This window comes from Scyliorhinus canicula, chromosome 17, assembly GCF_902713615.1.
Source record: "Scyliorhinus canicula chromosome 17, sScyCan1.1, whole genome shotgun sequence".
Classification (NCBI taxonomy): domain Eukaryota; kingdom Metazoa; phylum Chordata; class Chondrichthyes; order Carcharhiniformes; family Scyliorhinidae; genus Scyliorhinus; species Scyliorhinus canicula.
Window position 1 is genome coordinate 84,483,063 of NC_052162.1, and position 16,458 is coordinate 84,499,520.

The following is a 16,458-nucleotide window of genomic DNA, read 5'->3' on the forward strand; positions in this document are numbered from 1 at the left end:
ACAAACTGGGACAAAGAGAGGAATACTAATTGGGAGAGAGTGGAACACACACTGGGATAGAGAGAGGAATACTAATTGGGAGAGAGAGAAACACAAACTGAGATAGAGAGAGGAATACTAATTGGGAGAGAGGGGAATGCACACTGGGATATAGAGAGGAATACTGATTGGGAGAGAGTGGTACACAAACTGGGATATAGAGAGGAATACTGATTGGGAGAGAGTGGAACACACACTGGGATATAGAGAGGAATACTAATTGGGAGAGAGGGGAATGCACACTGGGATAGCGAGAGGAATACTAATTGGGAGAGAGTGGAACACACACTGGGATAGAGCGAGGAATACTAATTGGGAGAGAGTGGAACACACACTGGGATAGAGAGAGGAATACTAATTGGGGAGAGTGGAACACAAACTGGGATAGCGAGAGGAATACTAATTGGGAGAGAGAGGAACACACACTGGGATAGCGAGAGGAATACTAATTGGGAGAGAGTGGAACACACACTGGGATATAGAGAGGAATACTAATTGGGAGAGAGTGGAACACAAACTGGGAAAAAGAGGAACACTGGCTGCGAAAGAGAGGAACACAAACTGGGAGAGAGAGAAAATCACTAACTTGGGGGAGAGCGGAACACAAACTGGAAGATAGGGAGCAACACATACTGGGAGAGGGAGACAGAGTGAGAAATAAAAATGGGGAGGTGGAGAGGAACACAAATTGGGAGGTGGAGAGGAACACACACTGGGAGAGGAGAGAGAAATATAAACTTCTCGAAAGAGAGAGAAACAGAGGAACACAAATTGGGAGAGAACACAAATGTGGGGCAGGGCATTCCACACAACCCACTGTGTATTTCACATCAAATGTGGTGGCCCACTATTGACTTGCGGCAGGACCTCTGGTCCCACCATTGTCAATGGGATTTCCTGTTGAATGCACTCCTAGCTGCTGGAAAACCCGTGGCGGGGGTGCGCTGTCAGCGCAACCAGAAGATTCTGCCGGCATAAACAGTCAGAAAATTCTGGCCTGGGAGAGAGAGAGAGATAGGAACACAAACTGGGGGAGAGAGCGAGGGAAATTCCAGTTGGGAGATATAAAGCCCAGAAGAAGCTATGAGCTGGATCACGTCAGGGCCAGGTAGCAGGCCCCTGTGTGTGAGGTGGCTGGACAGCACTATGTGGAGGGCAAACATGGGGGGTTGATGACACCTTGGTGGGTGGGGGAGGGTTATCTAAAAGACACAGAGAGCCTTCAAAGGCTACTTTTCAAAAATGATCTTTATATGTGTCACAAGTAGGCTTACATTAACACTGCAATGAAGTTACTGTGGAAATCCCCTCGTCGCCACACTACGGTGCCTGTTTGGGAACACTGAGAGAGAATTCCGAATGTCCAATTCACCTAACAAGCAAGTCTTTTGGGACTTGTGGACGGAACCCGGAGCACCCGGAAAAGCCCACGCAGACAGGGGGAGAACGTACAGACTCCGCACAGGCAGTGACCCAAGCCAGGAATCGAACCCAGATGCCTGGCGCTGTGAAGCAACAGTGATAACCACTGTGCTACCGTGCCCCCTTGTCCTGCCAGCAGTCCCAGCTTTCACCTATCAGGTTGAATGTTTGATGCTGGCCTCCCATACTGTCGATAAAATTACAGAAGTTGTGGAAAAGAGGCACTTAAAAGGCCCATGAATGGGCCACATAAGGGCCTCAAATGGCCACAGGTGCGTGGATGTCCAGCACCTCCCCTGTCACTGGCAGCAGGGCCGAAGTAGATTGGCACGTGCCCCCTTCCCAATGCCTACCATCCAGCTCCAAGGAGTGGGGGGGGGGGTAAAATTCCAGCCCCAGTGTTGCTCAGTGCAGATAGTAATGAAGAAAGTTCGCAGCAGTAGATTTTATTAAATAATTTCTTATCGTTAAATCTTTATTCTTTTGTGTTCTTTCTCGGATTTATAAATTATGATATTTATCTCACTATGAAGCTAAAAATCAAACAATTTGTTTTGGCTGGAAATCTGACAATTTAACAGAAACCGCAGGATATGCTCAGCAGGTCTGGCAGCATCTGTGGAGAGAGAAACAGAGTTAATGTTTCGGGTCAGTAAGCCTTCATCAAAACCTATTTGGGTCTGTGCGCTGCTGAGACACTCAATCTGCGTAAATGAAAATAATAAGCAAATGTCATGCAATCAAATGTCATCTGATCAAATGCCACAGAACGAATTCTCCAGAAATATGTACCAGTGCTGGCAACCCTAGCCTGATGTGACATTTTTATATCTCAGTACCTGACTCCCGAACACAATAAAGCCGATGGTGACCCATCACGGCTGCCAGAAAACGCATTCAGGCAGAATTACACCTTTATACTTCTTTAGACAGATGCTTGAAAATCTAGTCACCCACTTTGTTACTGGTCCATTTCTATTTCCATCAGGATTGGGGTGCAAAAAGAGGCACATTTTCAACTTGTTGCATCGTTGATCGGACTCAAGGCGTATAAACTGCCTGACTCTTATTTTGATTGGCAATCGGAAGGTTTCTAAAAGGACAGATTTTTAAAAGAAAATATTTCATTGAGGATTTATAATTTTAACATTTTAAACAACAGAGACATCCAACACATGCAAAAAACCCACAGTAACATACTCAACTCCCCCCAGTCCTAAACCCTAACTACCCATACATTAGATTCCCTGCCCTTATTCGTCACAAGCACAGGGCTAAATTGCTGGCTTTGAAAGCAGACCAAGGCAGGCCAGCAGCACGGTTCGATTCCCGTACCAGCCTCCCTGAACCGGTGCCGGAATATGGCGACTAGGGGCTTTTCACAGTAACTTCATTTGAAGCCTACTTGTGACAAAAAACGATTTTCAATTTCAAGTCTATTGCTTTTAGGGGCTGGTTTAGTTCACTGGGCTAAATCGCTGGCTTTTAAAGCAGACCAAGCAGGCCAGCAGCACGGTTCGATTCCCGTACCAGTCTCGCCGGACAGGCGCCGGGATGTGGCGACTAGGGGCTTTTCACAGTAACTTAATTGAAGCCTATTCGTGACAATAAGCGATTTTCATTTTTCATTTTTCACGTCCTTGCCTTCCCCTTCCCCCCTCCTGCTAATGGTCAATTCTCCTTGAAGAAGTCGATGAACGACTCCCACCTCCGAGCGAACCCCTGTAGTGAACTCCTTAAAGCAAACTTAATTTTCTCTAGTCTAAGAAACCTTGCCATGTCACTGAGCCTTTGGAGGCTCCGAACCCCTCAATCCGAACAAAATCCGTCTCTGGGCCACCAGGGAGGCAAAGGCCAAACTGTTGGCCTCTCTGCCCCCCCTGGGTTCCTGGATCTTCCGACACTCCAAATGTTGCCACTTCTGGACTCGGAGTCAGCACCCCTTCCAGAACCTCTGACGTGACATCTCAAAATCCCTGCCAAAATCCCCTCAGCCTCAGACACGCCCAAAACATATGTACGTTTCGCAGGACTTTCCCACACTGCCCACACCTGTCCTCCACCTCCTCAAAAAACCTGCTCATCTGGGCCACAGTCATATGAGTCTTGTGGACCACATTGAACTGGATCAGGCTAAGCCTGGCACACGATGAGGATACATTGACTCTCCTCAGGGCCTTCTCCCATAGCCCAACTTCCAACTCTCCTCCCAGCTCTTCCTCCCATTTCCTCTTCACATCCCCAATTGGAACACCTTCCCACTCCATCAGTTCCTTGCATATTTCCGAGACCCTCACCTCCCCAATCCCTATTTTTGACATCACCTTGTCCTGTAGTCCCCTTAGTGGGGCTCGGGAGGCTCGGGACCTGCCGCCGAACAAAATCCCGTACCTGCAGGTACCGGAACCCATCCCCAGCCGGCAGCTCAAACTCCTCCTCTAGCTCCTCCAGGTTCGGGAAACCCTCCTCAATGAAGAGATCCTTAAATCCCTTAACCTCAGCCCACTGCCACCTCCTGAAGCCCCCGTCCAGTCCCCCCGGAGCGAACTGGTGATTGTCACAGATCAGTGACCACACCGACGCCCCCTCCAGTCTCATGTGCTGCCTCCATTGTCCCCACAGTCTCAAGGCTGCCATGACCACTGGGCTTGTGGAGTACCGAGCCAGCGAGAACGGCAGAGGTGCCGTTAACAAAGGCTTCAGACTCGTGCCCTTACAAGAAGCCGCTTCCACTTGCTCCCATACCGACCCCTCCCGACTACCCATTTCCTAACTATCGATATAGTAGCTGCCCAGCAGTAATTAATAAAGTTCGGAAGGGCCAAGCCCCCCCTCCCCGCTCCCTGGCTCAAGAAGGACCTTCTTCACCCTCGGGGCTTTCGTGGCCCACATAAAACCCAAGATCGCTGCATTCATCTTCCCAAAAAATGCCTTGGGGATGAAGATTGGAAGACACTGAAACACGAACAGCAATCTTGGGAGAACTGTAATTTTCACAGTCTGTACCCTCCCCGCCAATGATAGCGGAGCACGACCCACCTATGGAAGTCCCCTTTCATTTGCTCAATCAACCTGCCCAAATTTAGTTTATGAAGCTGACCCCAGTCCCTAGCCACTTGAATCTCAGGTACCTAAAACTCCCTGCCACCACTTTGAACGGAATCTCCCTCAATCTCCTCAGCCTGGATCGCAAAAACCTGACTCTTGCCCACATTCAGTTTGTAACCTGAGAACCGACCAAATTACTTCAGTATCCCCATAATTCCTGCAATTCCCCCCAAAGGGCCTGTTATATAACGGAGCAATCTTCTATACAGAACGAGACCCTATGTTCAACCCCCCCTCTCACTATCATCTGCCAAACCTTCGATGACCTAAGGGCCATTGCTAACGGCTCTATGGCCAGAGCAAATAGTAGTGGGGAGAGTGAATACCCTTGTCTCGTCCCCGGCATAGGCTAAAATAGTCTGATCAAATCCGGTTTGTCCTTACATTCGCCACCGGTGCCTGATATAGCAACTGGATCCAATCCACAAATCCCTGCCCAAATCCAAACCTTCCCAGAACATCCCACAAATACTTCCACTCCACCCGATCAAAAACCTTTCCTGCATCCATGGCCACCACCACCTCGATCTCGCGCCCCTCATTATTACATTTAGCAGCCGTCTAATGTTGGACGTCAGGTGTCGTCCCTTAACAAATCCCGTCCAATCCTCCCCTATTAGCCAAGGAACACAATCCTCTATACGTGTGGCCAAGATCTTTGCCAGCAATTTTGTTTCCACATTTAGCAGGGAGATTGGCCTATACGAGCCACAGCTCTCCGGGTCCTTATTCCGCTTCAAAATAAGGGAAATCGATGCCTGCAATAACGTTGGGGGGAGTACTCCCAGCTCCTTTGACTCACTAAAAGGCTTTACCAGGAGCGGTCCCAACAGCCCGGAAAACGTTTCATAAAACTCCACCGGGTATCCGTCTAGTCCCGGGGCTTTACCTGATTGCATCGCCCCCAACTCATCTATAATCTCCTGAAGCCCAATAGGGGCTCCAGATCCTCCACCAACTCTTCATCTAGCCTCTGGAACTCCAACCCCCCAGAAACCATTTCATACCCTCCTGCCCGGCTCGGGATTCCGATTTATACAATTTACTATAAAACTCCCGAAATACATCATGCCGGATCCAGAACCACCTTCCCCCTGTATCTCTCACTTTCCCAATCTCTCTCGCCACTTACTCTTTCCTCAACTGGCAGTATCCTACTGGCTTTTTCCCCATATTCATACACCACCCCTTTACCCTCCTCAGCTGTCCCTTCTCCTTACCTGTGGTCAGGAGCCCAAATTCCAGCTGCAGTCTCTGATGCTCGGAGACTCTGCGTACTCCTGTCCACCTGTAAAATTTTGCCTACCAACCTGTTCAATAACGCCGGATCAGCCTTCTCCTATGGGCCCGAATTGAGATGAATTCCCCCCTAATAACTACCTTCAGTGCCTCCCAAACCACCCCTGCCTAACCCTCACCGGTGTAATTGATTCTTATATATCCCCGAATGGCCTCCCTCACTCGCTCACAAACCTCCTCCTCCGAGAACAGCCCACATCCAACCTCCATTGCGGGCGCTGGGCCTTTCCTTTGGTGACTTGCAAATCCACCCAGTGCGGGGTGTGGTCTGACACCACTAGTGCTGAATATTCAGCATCCACCACTTCAGCCAGCAGCGTCTTATCCATAACAAAAAAGTCTATCCGGGAATACACCTTATGTACATGGGAGTAGAACGAAAACTCCTTACTCCTCGGTCTCCCAAATCTCCATGGATCGACCACCCAATGCCCTCCATGAACCTGGAGCTCCCTTGCCATAGCTGATACATTCCCAGACCAAGAACTCGATTGGCCCAGCCTTGGATCCAGTACCGTATTGAAATCTCCCCCCATAATCAGTCGGGGTGAATGTCGGTCCGGGATCTTCTCCAGTACTCAGCGTCATCCCAGTTCGGGGCATATATAGCGGCATGTATATTTACCAATACCACGGCCATTCCCTCCAGCTTCCCACTAACCATATCATATCTACCCCCGGGTCTGCTTCTATATTTCCCACCTCGAATGCCACCCGCTTATTAACCAGGATCGCCCCCCCCGCCTCGTTTTAAAGTATACCCCTGAATGGAACACCTGTCTAACCCATGCCTTCCTTAACTTTATAAAAGGACAGGTTTTTAAAAAATAAATTTAGAGTACCCAATTTCTTTTCCAATTAAGGGGTAATTTAGCGTGGCCAATCCACCTACCCTGCACACCTTTGGGTTGTGGGGTTGAAAACCACGCAGACACGGGGAGAATGTGCAAACTCCACACGGACAGTGACCCGGATCCTCAGCGTCGCATTCCCAGTGCTAACCACTGCGCCACATGCCGCCCCCTAAAATTTTCTCTGGTTGGCAAGTTGAAAATCCAACATCATGGGTTGTGATTTGTCCTGGGTGAAATGATAGCTCGTTTTAATCCAGGATGGTTTTCTTTTGCATTGGCCTCATTGCTGACTCACAATTGCCAGTTTTGCGGCACCTCCCTCTCTCCCTTGTGCTTGAAGTGCACATGCAAAGGAGTAAATTAGGCTTGCATCTTTCAGAAAGACTGAGATCCTCTTTAAAACAGGTTTTCCATTTGCGGAATGAACTAGCATAAAATAACTTGCTCAGTTTTCACAGCTAACCTGTATTGAGATTATGGGCGGGATTCTCTTTCGCTTCACGTAGGTGGGATTCTCCGGTCTGCTGCAGTGAATGGGAGATGTGACTGAGCGTCAAATTCTCCGCCCTCAGTTAGCAGTGCTGGCAGGGCGGACTCACACTGGACAATCCCGGCCTACATGCTTATCAAGAGACCAATTGGAGCGTCAAATATATTTTCACAATCTCAGGACATGCCAAAGCACCTTGCTGAAGTGCCTTTGAAGTGTGGTCATTGTTCTAATGTAGGCAACTTAACTTGTACAGAAAGCTCCCACAAACAACTGGGTTTCCAGCACTCCCCCCCCCCCCCCCCCCCCCCCCCCCCCCCCCCCCCCGGGCGTGTTTTCCAGTGGTGAAGCCGACCTGCCATTGACACCGACAGAAAATCCCATCGACACCTCCACCGCTTTGCGTGGGAACCGTTGTGGGGGGTCAGGTCACCGCTGGCGGGGCTGGAAGATCGTGCCAGTGGGAAGGCCTGGAAAATTCAGCCCCCGTGTCATGTGAACAAGTGTTTAGCTGACAACAGGGACAGCAGCCCAGCTCCTTTTAAATTCGTGCTGTGGGATCTTTTTCATTCACCTGAAGGGCAGAATCTCTGACAGTGCAGCACTCCCTCTGCACTGAAGCAGGCCCTTGGAGTTGGGCTTGCAACCCATAAGAAAGGGTGACACCCATTTCACAAGAACCGACAATCGGTTCTGGAAGACAGTCAAGAGTATATCTACGTTGAATGTGGAGAAAAATGAAAATCAGAAAACATCAGCTGTTCATCATAAATGACACTTGGGTTAGTTTAAACATGTGACCTATTTTGATGTGTGTCACTCTGGGAAATAAACAAGAGCCCCATTATTCTTAAATGACTTTGCGATGTGTCACTTTTGCTGGTCATCAATCTCACTGATTCCAGATGCTCTGACCTCCTTGCCTGCGATTCATAACAGATCATGGATTCTGGCACAGGTCAATCAGGCAGAGGTTGAGTAGGAACCAACACCTTTCAGCACTCCAGTTAGCCTCCAAGTTCTGTCTCCTTAATCTCCACGCTTCATTTCACAACACATCGTGGAACACACTGTACCTTAATAAACCTGGGGAGTGCTGGAGAATGGCAGCACACCATTATATTAATCATAGAACCAAAGGTCATTCAGTTGTCAACACTGTGCTTTTCGGACTGTATTAATTTGCTTCTTATCCTATAATACATATGCCGAGTTTGTTATTTAATCTTATAATCTCGCAAGAAACTTCAGAGAGTCGTGAACACAGCCCAGTCCATCACACAAACCTGCCTCCCATCCACTGACTCTATCTACACCTCCCGCTGCCTGGGGAAAGCGGGCAGCATAATCAAAGACCCCTCCCACCCGGCTTACTCACTCTTCCAACTTCTTCCATCGGGCAGGAGATACAAAAGTCTGAGAACACGCACAAACAGACTCAAAAGCAGCTTCTGGATAGCAGCCAGGTCTGGATAGAATGGACTTGGAGAGGATTTTTCCACTTGCAGGAAAAACTAGAACCAGAGGGCACAATCTCAGACTAAAGGGACAGAGATGAGGAGGAATTTCTTCAGCCAGAGGGTGGCGAGTCTGTGGAACTTATTGCCACAGAAGGCTGTGGAGGCCAAATCACTGTGTCTTTAAGACAGAGATAGATAGATTCTTAATTAATAAGGGGATCAGGGGTTATGGGGAGAAGGCTGGAAAATGGGGATGAGAAAAATATCAGCCATGATTGAATGGCGGAGCAGACTTGGTGGGTCGAGTGGCCTAATTCTGATTCTCTGTCTTATGGTCTTATTGTCTTCTTCCCCGCTGTTACCAGACTCCTAAACGACCCTCTTATGGACTGACCTGAGTAATACTACACTCCTGTATGCTTCACCCGATGATAGTGTCTATGTATTTACATTTTGTACCTTGTGTCGCCCTATTATGTATTTTCTTTTTATTTTATTTTATTTTCACGTACTAAATGATCTGTTTGAGCTGCTCGCAGAAAAATACTTTTCACTGTACCTCAGTACACGTGACAATAAACAAATCCAATCCAATAATATTGAAGAGAAGATGTCTGGTGCTGAAACGATATGGTCTGTTGGAAATTATTTGAACTTTGCTTACATATCCTAGTTACTCATGCAAATAAGCAAACTAAAGTTATCTCATTGACTAATCACAAGATGCTAATCAATCAACCTCGCTGCTCTCTTATCGGGCAGGTTTCAGCCGTCTCGTTGCACCTAACTTGGTGTTGGGACGAGGCCATTGAATCTCACGAGAATTTGCAACACTTGAAATGTCTCACGAGATTTGACGGAATCACGATCTGGATCTCGTTGTCACTCGCTCGCCCAATTCACTCAGGGCCCGAGATTCACTGACCTCACCAGCAAGGCCCCAGCCGGGCATCAATTGGTACTGATTCACAAAGTCGTGAACCGGTCGTGATGGCACCTCTGGGTGTCTTGCTGGGGTGGTCGGAGACAGGGCAAACTGCCAGGAGTTGGCACTTGGGCACTTGTCACTGCCACCATGGCACCTTGGCACTATCTCTCTGGCTCCCTGGTAGTGCCAATCTGGTACCACCAGGGTGCCTGGGTGGCACTGATTGGCTGGCAGGGACACTGACAGAGTGCAAGGCTGGCAGTGCCCAGGTGCCAGGTTGCCCTTGCCAGGATTCGGACTTGATTCTGCTGAAACGCGCCCAACATCTTTGATGATGCTGCTAATCAGCATAGCAAATAAGTATACAATTGTCCAGAAGTACAAAGATAGATTCTCCATTGGCCGATGCCAAAATTGGGAAAGGTGATTGGGCGGAGAATTGGTTCTGATGGCAAAATTGCGGCGGGCGGGCGATTTGACGGCAAATCGCGATCCTCCGCCGCCTCGACAGCAGTGGCAATGCATTCTGAACGCACGTACAGTAAACACCGTTTCCATATTATTAATGGGCCCAACCTGGTATTCCTGGGGCCTCCGCTATTCTCCACCTTCGATGGGCCAGGTTCCCAATGGCTCGGTTCACTTGTGCTTTTAAAAATCGTGAAACCGGCGTGGTGGTTGATGAAGGAGAGAGAAAGGAGGTAGGACACGGAGAGGAGCGACTGCGGGCTGGCTGGGCTGGAAACTGGGCGGGCTGGCTGGGCTGGGGGCCGGGGAAAGGAAGGAGATGGGGGAACAGGCCGTGTGGTCAGGGTGACCCCCCTATGGGACTGGAGCGGCATCCAGGCGCGGACCACCATGACCGTGGCTTGCAGGAAACCATCTGTTGCGCACCCCACAACTATCCACACTGGCCCCTGATTCTGCAGGGGGCACGGACACCGCATTCCACCCCCACACTCCCCCCCTCCCTCCCCAGCCACCCCCTGCCTGCAACTCCCTCTGAGATACATGCCTGTCGTACTATGGGGGGGAGCCTTGAGTTGGCAGTAACACCAGATCTGGTCCATGGGCCATGGGAATGGAAGATGATGACAACACGCTTTTCGATGAGCTCTGGTGCTCCGCATCGTATGATGACGTCTGACTCCTGCCCACGGTAGCACTGTCTGCCGTCCATCTGGGTGATCTCTGCATGTAAGCTGGCTATTCCATCGCATGGTCCCACCGGATCGCTGGGTGGCAGTGGTAGGGTCGGTCAGGGGATGGAGGGGTGGGAAGCCCTGGACAACCACAGGGTCTGCCCTTTCCCCATCCCCCCCCCCCACTTTACCGCCCAGCCCAGACCAGCCTATCCCTCACACCCATCAGACAGAGCACCGAGGCAGGTTGTAACAGTGGCAACAGGTTTAATGTAAACAAGTATTTACTGATTTGTGCCCTAGCCCCATAACTAAACTGTGCTCTGCACCCATGCGACCTTAACTACTGTCTAATTTCCTAGCCTTGTGGGTCCTAACACTTCGTCTAGGTGGATCCCCAAATGGTACAGTAGAAGTGGAGGCGGCCTGCTGTGATTCCCACCCTGTGACGTGGGTGCCCACTGGAGGGCATCTATTGGGGCGACCGGGCCTGAATGGGCTGGCTGCTGCTCAGGTGTCCTGGGTGGCATGGTGCCACCCTGTTCTGCCCGCTGCCCACTAGATGCCCAGGCCTTGTACATGCTGATCCATAGCCAAATTCTTCACCCCCAATGCCTCCACCGCAGACGCCACCAGTGCGGTGTTGGCCTGGGTGGCGCGCATTGTCGGCACCACCTCCGACTCCTGCAAGTGGTTGGGCTTGTCCAACTGCACCTGCAGGTACTAGATGCTCGCCAACAACCCCTCATGTGGTCCCTGGCTCTGCAACTGCATCTCCACTATGGATGGGACTGTTTGTTCCAGACACTCATTCCCGCCTGGACGGCAGCAAGTACCTGGGATCGGCCAACCGTCCCACCGTCCGGCCCCTCGGCTGCTCCTACCTCCACCTGCTGTACCGGATCAACTGTGTGGTGAGTACCAGATTGTGTCCCAAGAGCTTCTTCACTAAAGTGCCCAACAAAGGTGAGTGTCTCTGGGATTATGGAGAGTGTTGGAGACGGCTATGACGGGGTCTACTGGAATCTTGGGCAGAGGCCAGGTGTCTAACAGCTCTCCTTATCAGTGCCCGGCTCACGGGGGACCCTGCTGTGGCACTGCTGAGGTGGGGGCAGCCAGGTGGACCCGCCCCATATCCAGCAGGACACAAGTCAAGACGCGGGCCAGGGGGAAGCGGGGGTGGCCGTGTGGGTGGGGGTGGGGAGTGGTGGTGTTGGCATAAGGGTGGTGTACGAGTGAAGGTGATATGGGGGTGAGGATAGTGGGGGAGGGGGGGTTTGAGGGGTTGACACACGTATCACAGGGAACCGCAGCTAAACAGTTCCTCACCCTCGGCCAAACTCCACATCGGCAACTTCCCATTCCTCTGGGCCAACGACCTAATCCAGGGCCCTCCGCTCGGCTACAGTGAGGCGCCGGAGGTCCGGCGGTCCGGCGGTCCCTCTCCTGTCTTCTCACGCTCCCGGCAGTTGCGCACAGCCTTCGCCTGAGGGGGCGGGGGGGGGGGGGGGGGACAGAAAACAACAGTGTTAGACAGTCCGACGCATGCAGCCCAGGGGGTAGGTAGCTGGTGGCCTCAGTGGCCAAAGCACCCGGCCATGGCAGTCGCTATGGGTACCAGCATGCGGAGCAGGGTGGGGGTTCGGCTGTCCTCCTGGTGGGGGAGTGTCGGGTTGCGGGTGTGTGGGACACGAGTTACTGCCAGGGGCACAGTGCTGCCTACCCACGATGTCCCGTCCAGACAGTGTTGCTCACGGCGCACACGGTCTCTGCCACCTGGTGGACATTGTCGAGGCATCCAGAGCAGGTCCCAGTAACTGATGCCCATTGCTGAGGGGCTGGCAGCACTAAATGACTCAAAGACGTCTGGAGCTCACTGCAGTTGCTCCTCCATCCCATGGAGGCACCGAGGCTCCATGGGATCCTCATGGAGGAGAAAGCACTGGAGGCAACCCGGGGCTTTCCACTAATGAGAACTAAGATGGTCTCCAGTCCTTCTGAATCCCCCCTTCCTGAAACCGGCGTTGCTAAAGAGCAGTGGGCAGAACGTGGCAATGCCTGTGACACCGGTAGGTCGGTAGCTGCCCTCCGGCTCCAGATCCTCCAGCGGATGATTGCCAAGGGCATCAAAGATCACAGAGCGTGGAAGGTAGCAGGCTGCCTCCACCTCTGATGTGCATCATGGGCTCACACCTCAACGTAGCAGTGGATGATGGAGGATCAAGAAGAGTGAGAAACAATGAGTGGGCACTGGTGAGGACCGAGAATGATGAGGGAATTAAAATCTGTCACGTTAAAATGTTCACCAGGAAAACATTTTACACCTGAAATATGTACCACCTCTGTTATTGTAATTTTATCAGTGGGACTGCCCTCGCCCCCACCACATGTTCCCCCACTCCCCCCCTCTTCCCGGCACAGTGGTCCAAGGTCAAAAGCTCCTGATGCAGACTCCGTCATGAGGATGAGCATGCTGTCAGCAAAAAGACAGGAGTCAGACTTAATCAGAACCTGAGAAGCACTAGAGCTTTTCTCACAGCGATTGGTCATCACTTTCATTCCTTGTATAGTGACCTGCTGACAGTGCGAATATAGGCCCATCAGCCTGTAGTGATATTACATAAGGCCTTGGAGGAGGGGAACAGGGAGGTCAGGGAAGAGGCAGTGTGATCTGCAAGAAGTGGACGAGGCTGGGGGTGGCGTTAGTGCTGACTAGAGCCTCATCTCATGTGAATCTGGAGACTGAGGGCCTCCCTGGTCCTCCTGGCATGTTGCCTGCCCTCCATCCTCCAATTCCTCCTTGAGCTCTTCCTACAGCCTCTGCTGGTCCTCCTCCTCCTCAGACAAGGCCGCATGTTCCTCTTCCACCTGCTGCTCATTCAGCATGTCGCCCTGCTGTGGAGGCGCTGCAGGCCACCGCAAAGTGGGAGACCTTCTTGATTTCCCCCCATGTCCCCCAGCACGGTGTCTAAACCTGAGCACAAAATACCCATGTGGTTATTAAAATAACTTCCCCCTGATCAACTTTTGTCTCCACTGGGGCAAAAAAGGATTGCCACCAAGACTTGTTACATTGCATAATTACGTGGGGAAGAAAACCCTCAAAGGAGAAGATAACCCATCTTGCACCGAGTGTCTACTTGAAGATGCAATTAGGGCAGAAACTAAAGCAGCACAATGCATCACTTATTCTTTTCTCAGTGACTAGAGTGGTTCATTCAGCCCCTCAAACCCATTCAATCAGGTCATGGCTGATCGGTGACTTCTTTTCAATACCCCTCTGCTAATCCTCTTGGCACCATTCTCTGCAAAAATCTATCAGGGAGGTGGTGGCATGGTGGCAATCCAGAGATTCACGGTAACACTTTGGGGACCCTGGTTCAAATTCCACCAAAGCAAATGGTGAAATTTGAAATCAATAAAAAAAAATCTGGAATTAAATGTCTGGATGATGGCCATGAAACCATTGTCGTAGAAACCCATCTGGTTCACTCATGTCCTTTTGGGACGGAAGCCTGCTGTGTTCACCTGGTCTGGCCTACATGTGACACCAGACCCATAGTTGACTCATACATGGCCTCAGTTATTAGGGATTGGTAATGAACGCTGTCCTAGCCAGCGACTCCCTCATCCCATGGTGGTTCCATCCACCAAGCATTCATATTTCGCTCCGAATGACCTGGCTCTATTCTTTAGATTGTGCCCCGCCAAAGGAACTTCTTTCTCTGCATCAACCCTGCCGGATCCCTTCACCATTGTTTGTCATCTTTCACACGCTCAAAAGAACTTGGCAAAACCTGAACCGCTGGCAGACAACGCAAACGACTTTCACCTCAATCATCTGTCGGGGTTGATTCATGTCACCGAAGATAATTGAAAAATAAATAAAATGCTTTCCTCTTACAACGCGGAGAGAAAATGTTTCAAAACAAATATTTCATTGGATTCGTAATAAATTATTGATACTACTTCTGTTTCTAATATACGAGACTATCAAAATCATTAAATGTTTATGCTCTTTGCGTGTTGGAGCATTCAGCCATATCAATACATATATCTCTTCTCTAAATGATTTAAGCATTGAACACTGTGCATTCTGAATCCAGCAGGAAGCATTTAGCTAAGAAACATTGTTAGCCCAAATAAGAAGAGCTGAGAGTTTGCCAGACCTTTTAGCCCCAGCTGATTGAACACTAATTGTGTTTCATTAAATCCTTGCCCTTGCAGTTCTTCTGGAGATTCAGTTGATGGAGAGGAATGAAAACAACCATACTCTTCAAACGGCAGCCGAGCAGTCAGACCGTGGAGAGGCAGGATGATAAACTCTCCCACTACATGCAGAACTGCAGCATGAATGCATCAGCAGCGCCGGCCCTAGGGTTGCTGGCGCCCCGGGCAAGCTGAACTTCGGCGCCCTTGGGGGGGGCGGGGCCGAGGGGCAGGGGGGGCGGGGCCGAGGGACGGGGGGGGGGCCGAGGGGGGGGGCGGGGGGGGCGGGGCCGAGGGGGGGTGGGGAGGGCGGACCCGAGGGGGGCGGCGGGGGAGGGCGGACCCGAGGGGGGCGGCGGGGGAGGGCGGACCCGGTGGGGGGCAGGGGAGGGCGGACCCGAGGGGGGGGCAGGGGAGGGCGGACCCGAGGGGGGAGCGGACTGAGCGGTGGGCGGACCGAGCGGGGCGGACCGGGTGGGGGGCGGACCGAGCGGGGGCGCCTTGGGGGAGGGCGGCCACCGCGCATGCGCTGGTTGGCACCGGCCCAACTGCGCATGCGCGGGACCCGAGTCTGGCGCCCCCCGGCACATGGCGCCCCGGGCAACAGCCCGAGTTGCCGGTGCCTTGAGCCGGCCCTGTGCATCAGTCACCCGAGCGCTGCTTTTGTGCAGAAGCTATATTCCCACTTGCATGTACCATTCAAATGATACATGGGTAAAGTAATTCATTTTGCATGCGTGGGCGATGAATATTAAATAATAGTGTTCTCTTTATCTGTGTTCATGGGCTCCATCAAAAAGATGTATTTTAAAAGAAATGTCTTGTTTTCTGAGAGCATTGCAGCACTGCCCAGGGCCAAGCTCCCATGCTACCAGTGAGTGTTTGAACATCAAAGACACTTTGCCCTCAAGTTTCAGTCCATTGAAATCAAAAATCTGAAAGTCTCTTCAAAAAGACATGGAAAGATAGTTCAGTCTACAAATTAAACCATGGCAGCTCAAAATCTGTCATAACATTGAGATCATTGTTTACAGAACTGGATTGGGGGCAGGGGGATTACGAAGCAGAATTCATGTGAGAGGAAGCAAGTAAAGCCCTGTACAAATGGATCAGTCCACTGCACTTCCTTCAGGGCCTAGAAATCCTTCCTAAGATACCGTGGTTGGGGGTTTTACCAGCAGCCAAGTGCCGCCGGCTCCAAGTGATCCCACACGGGTGGATGGAGTTTTACCATCAATGACCAGTTAAGAGATGGCTGTCAGGAGTCATGTCCCATTATAGATGGTTGTCTTCCTCTCAGAACTGCCGACTCAATAAAAGGCCCTGCAGCTCACCAGTTTCGGATGGGTCAGGGAGGCATTTTTGTTGAAGTGCGGGATGTTATGTTATGCTGTTTGATTAACATAAGTTGCGACTGACGACGTTGAAAGACACTCCAGTCCTTGAAGTAAGTTGAAGGGATTTATTCAGTAACAACAACGAGATAAATTAGTTTGACACTCTGCTG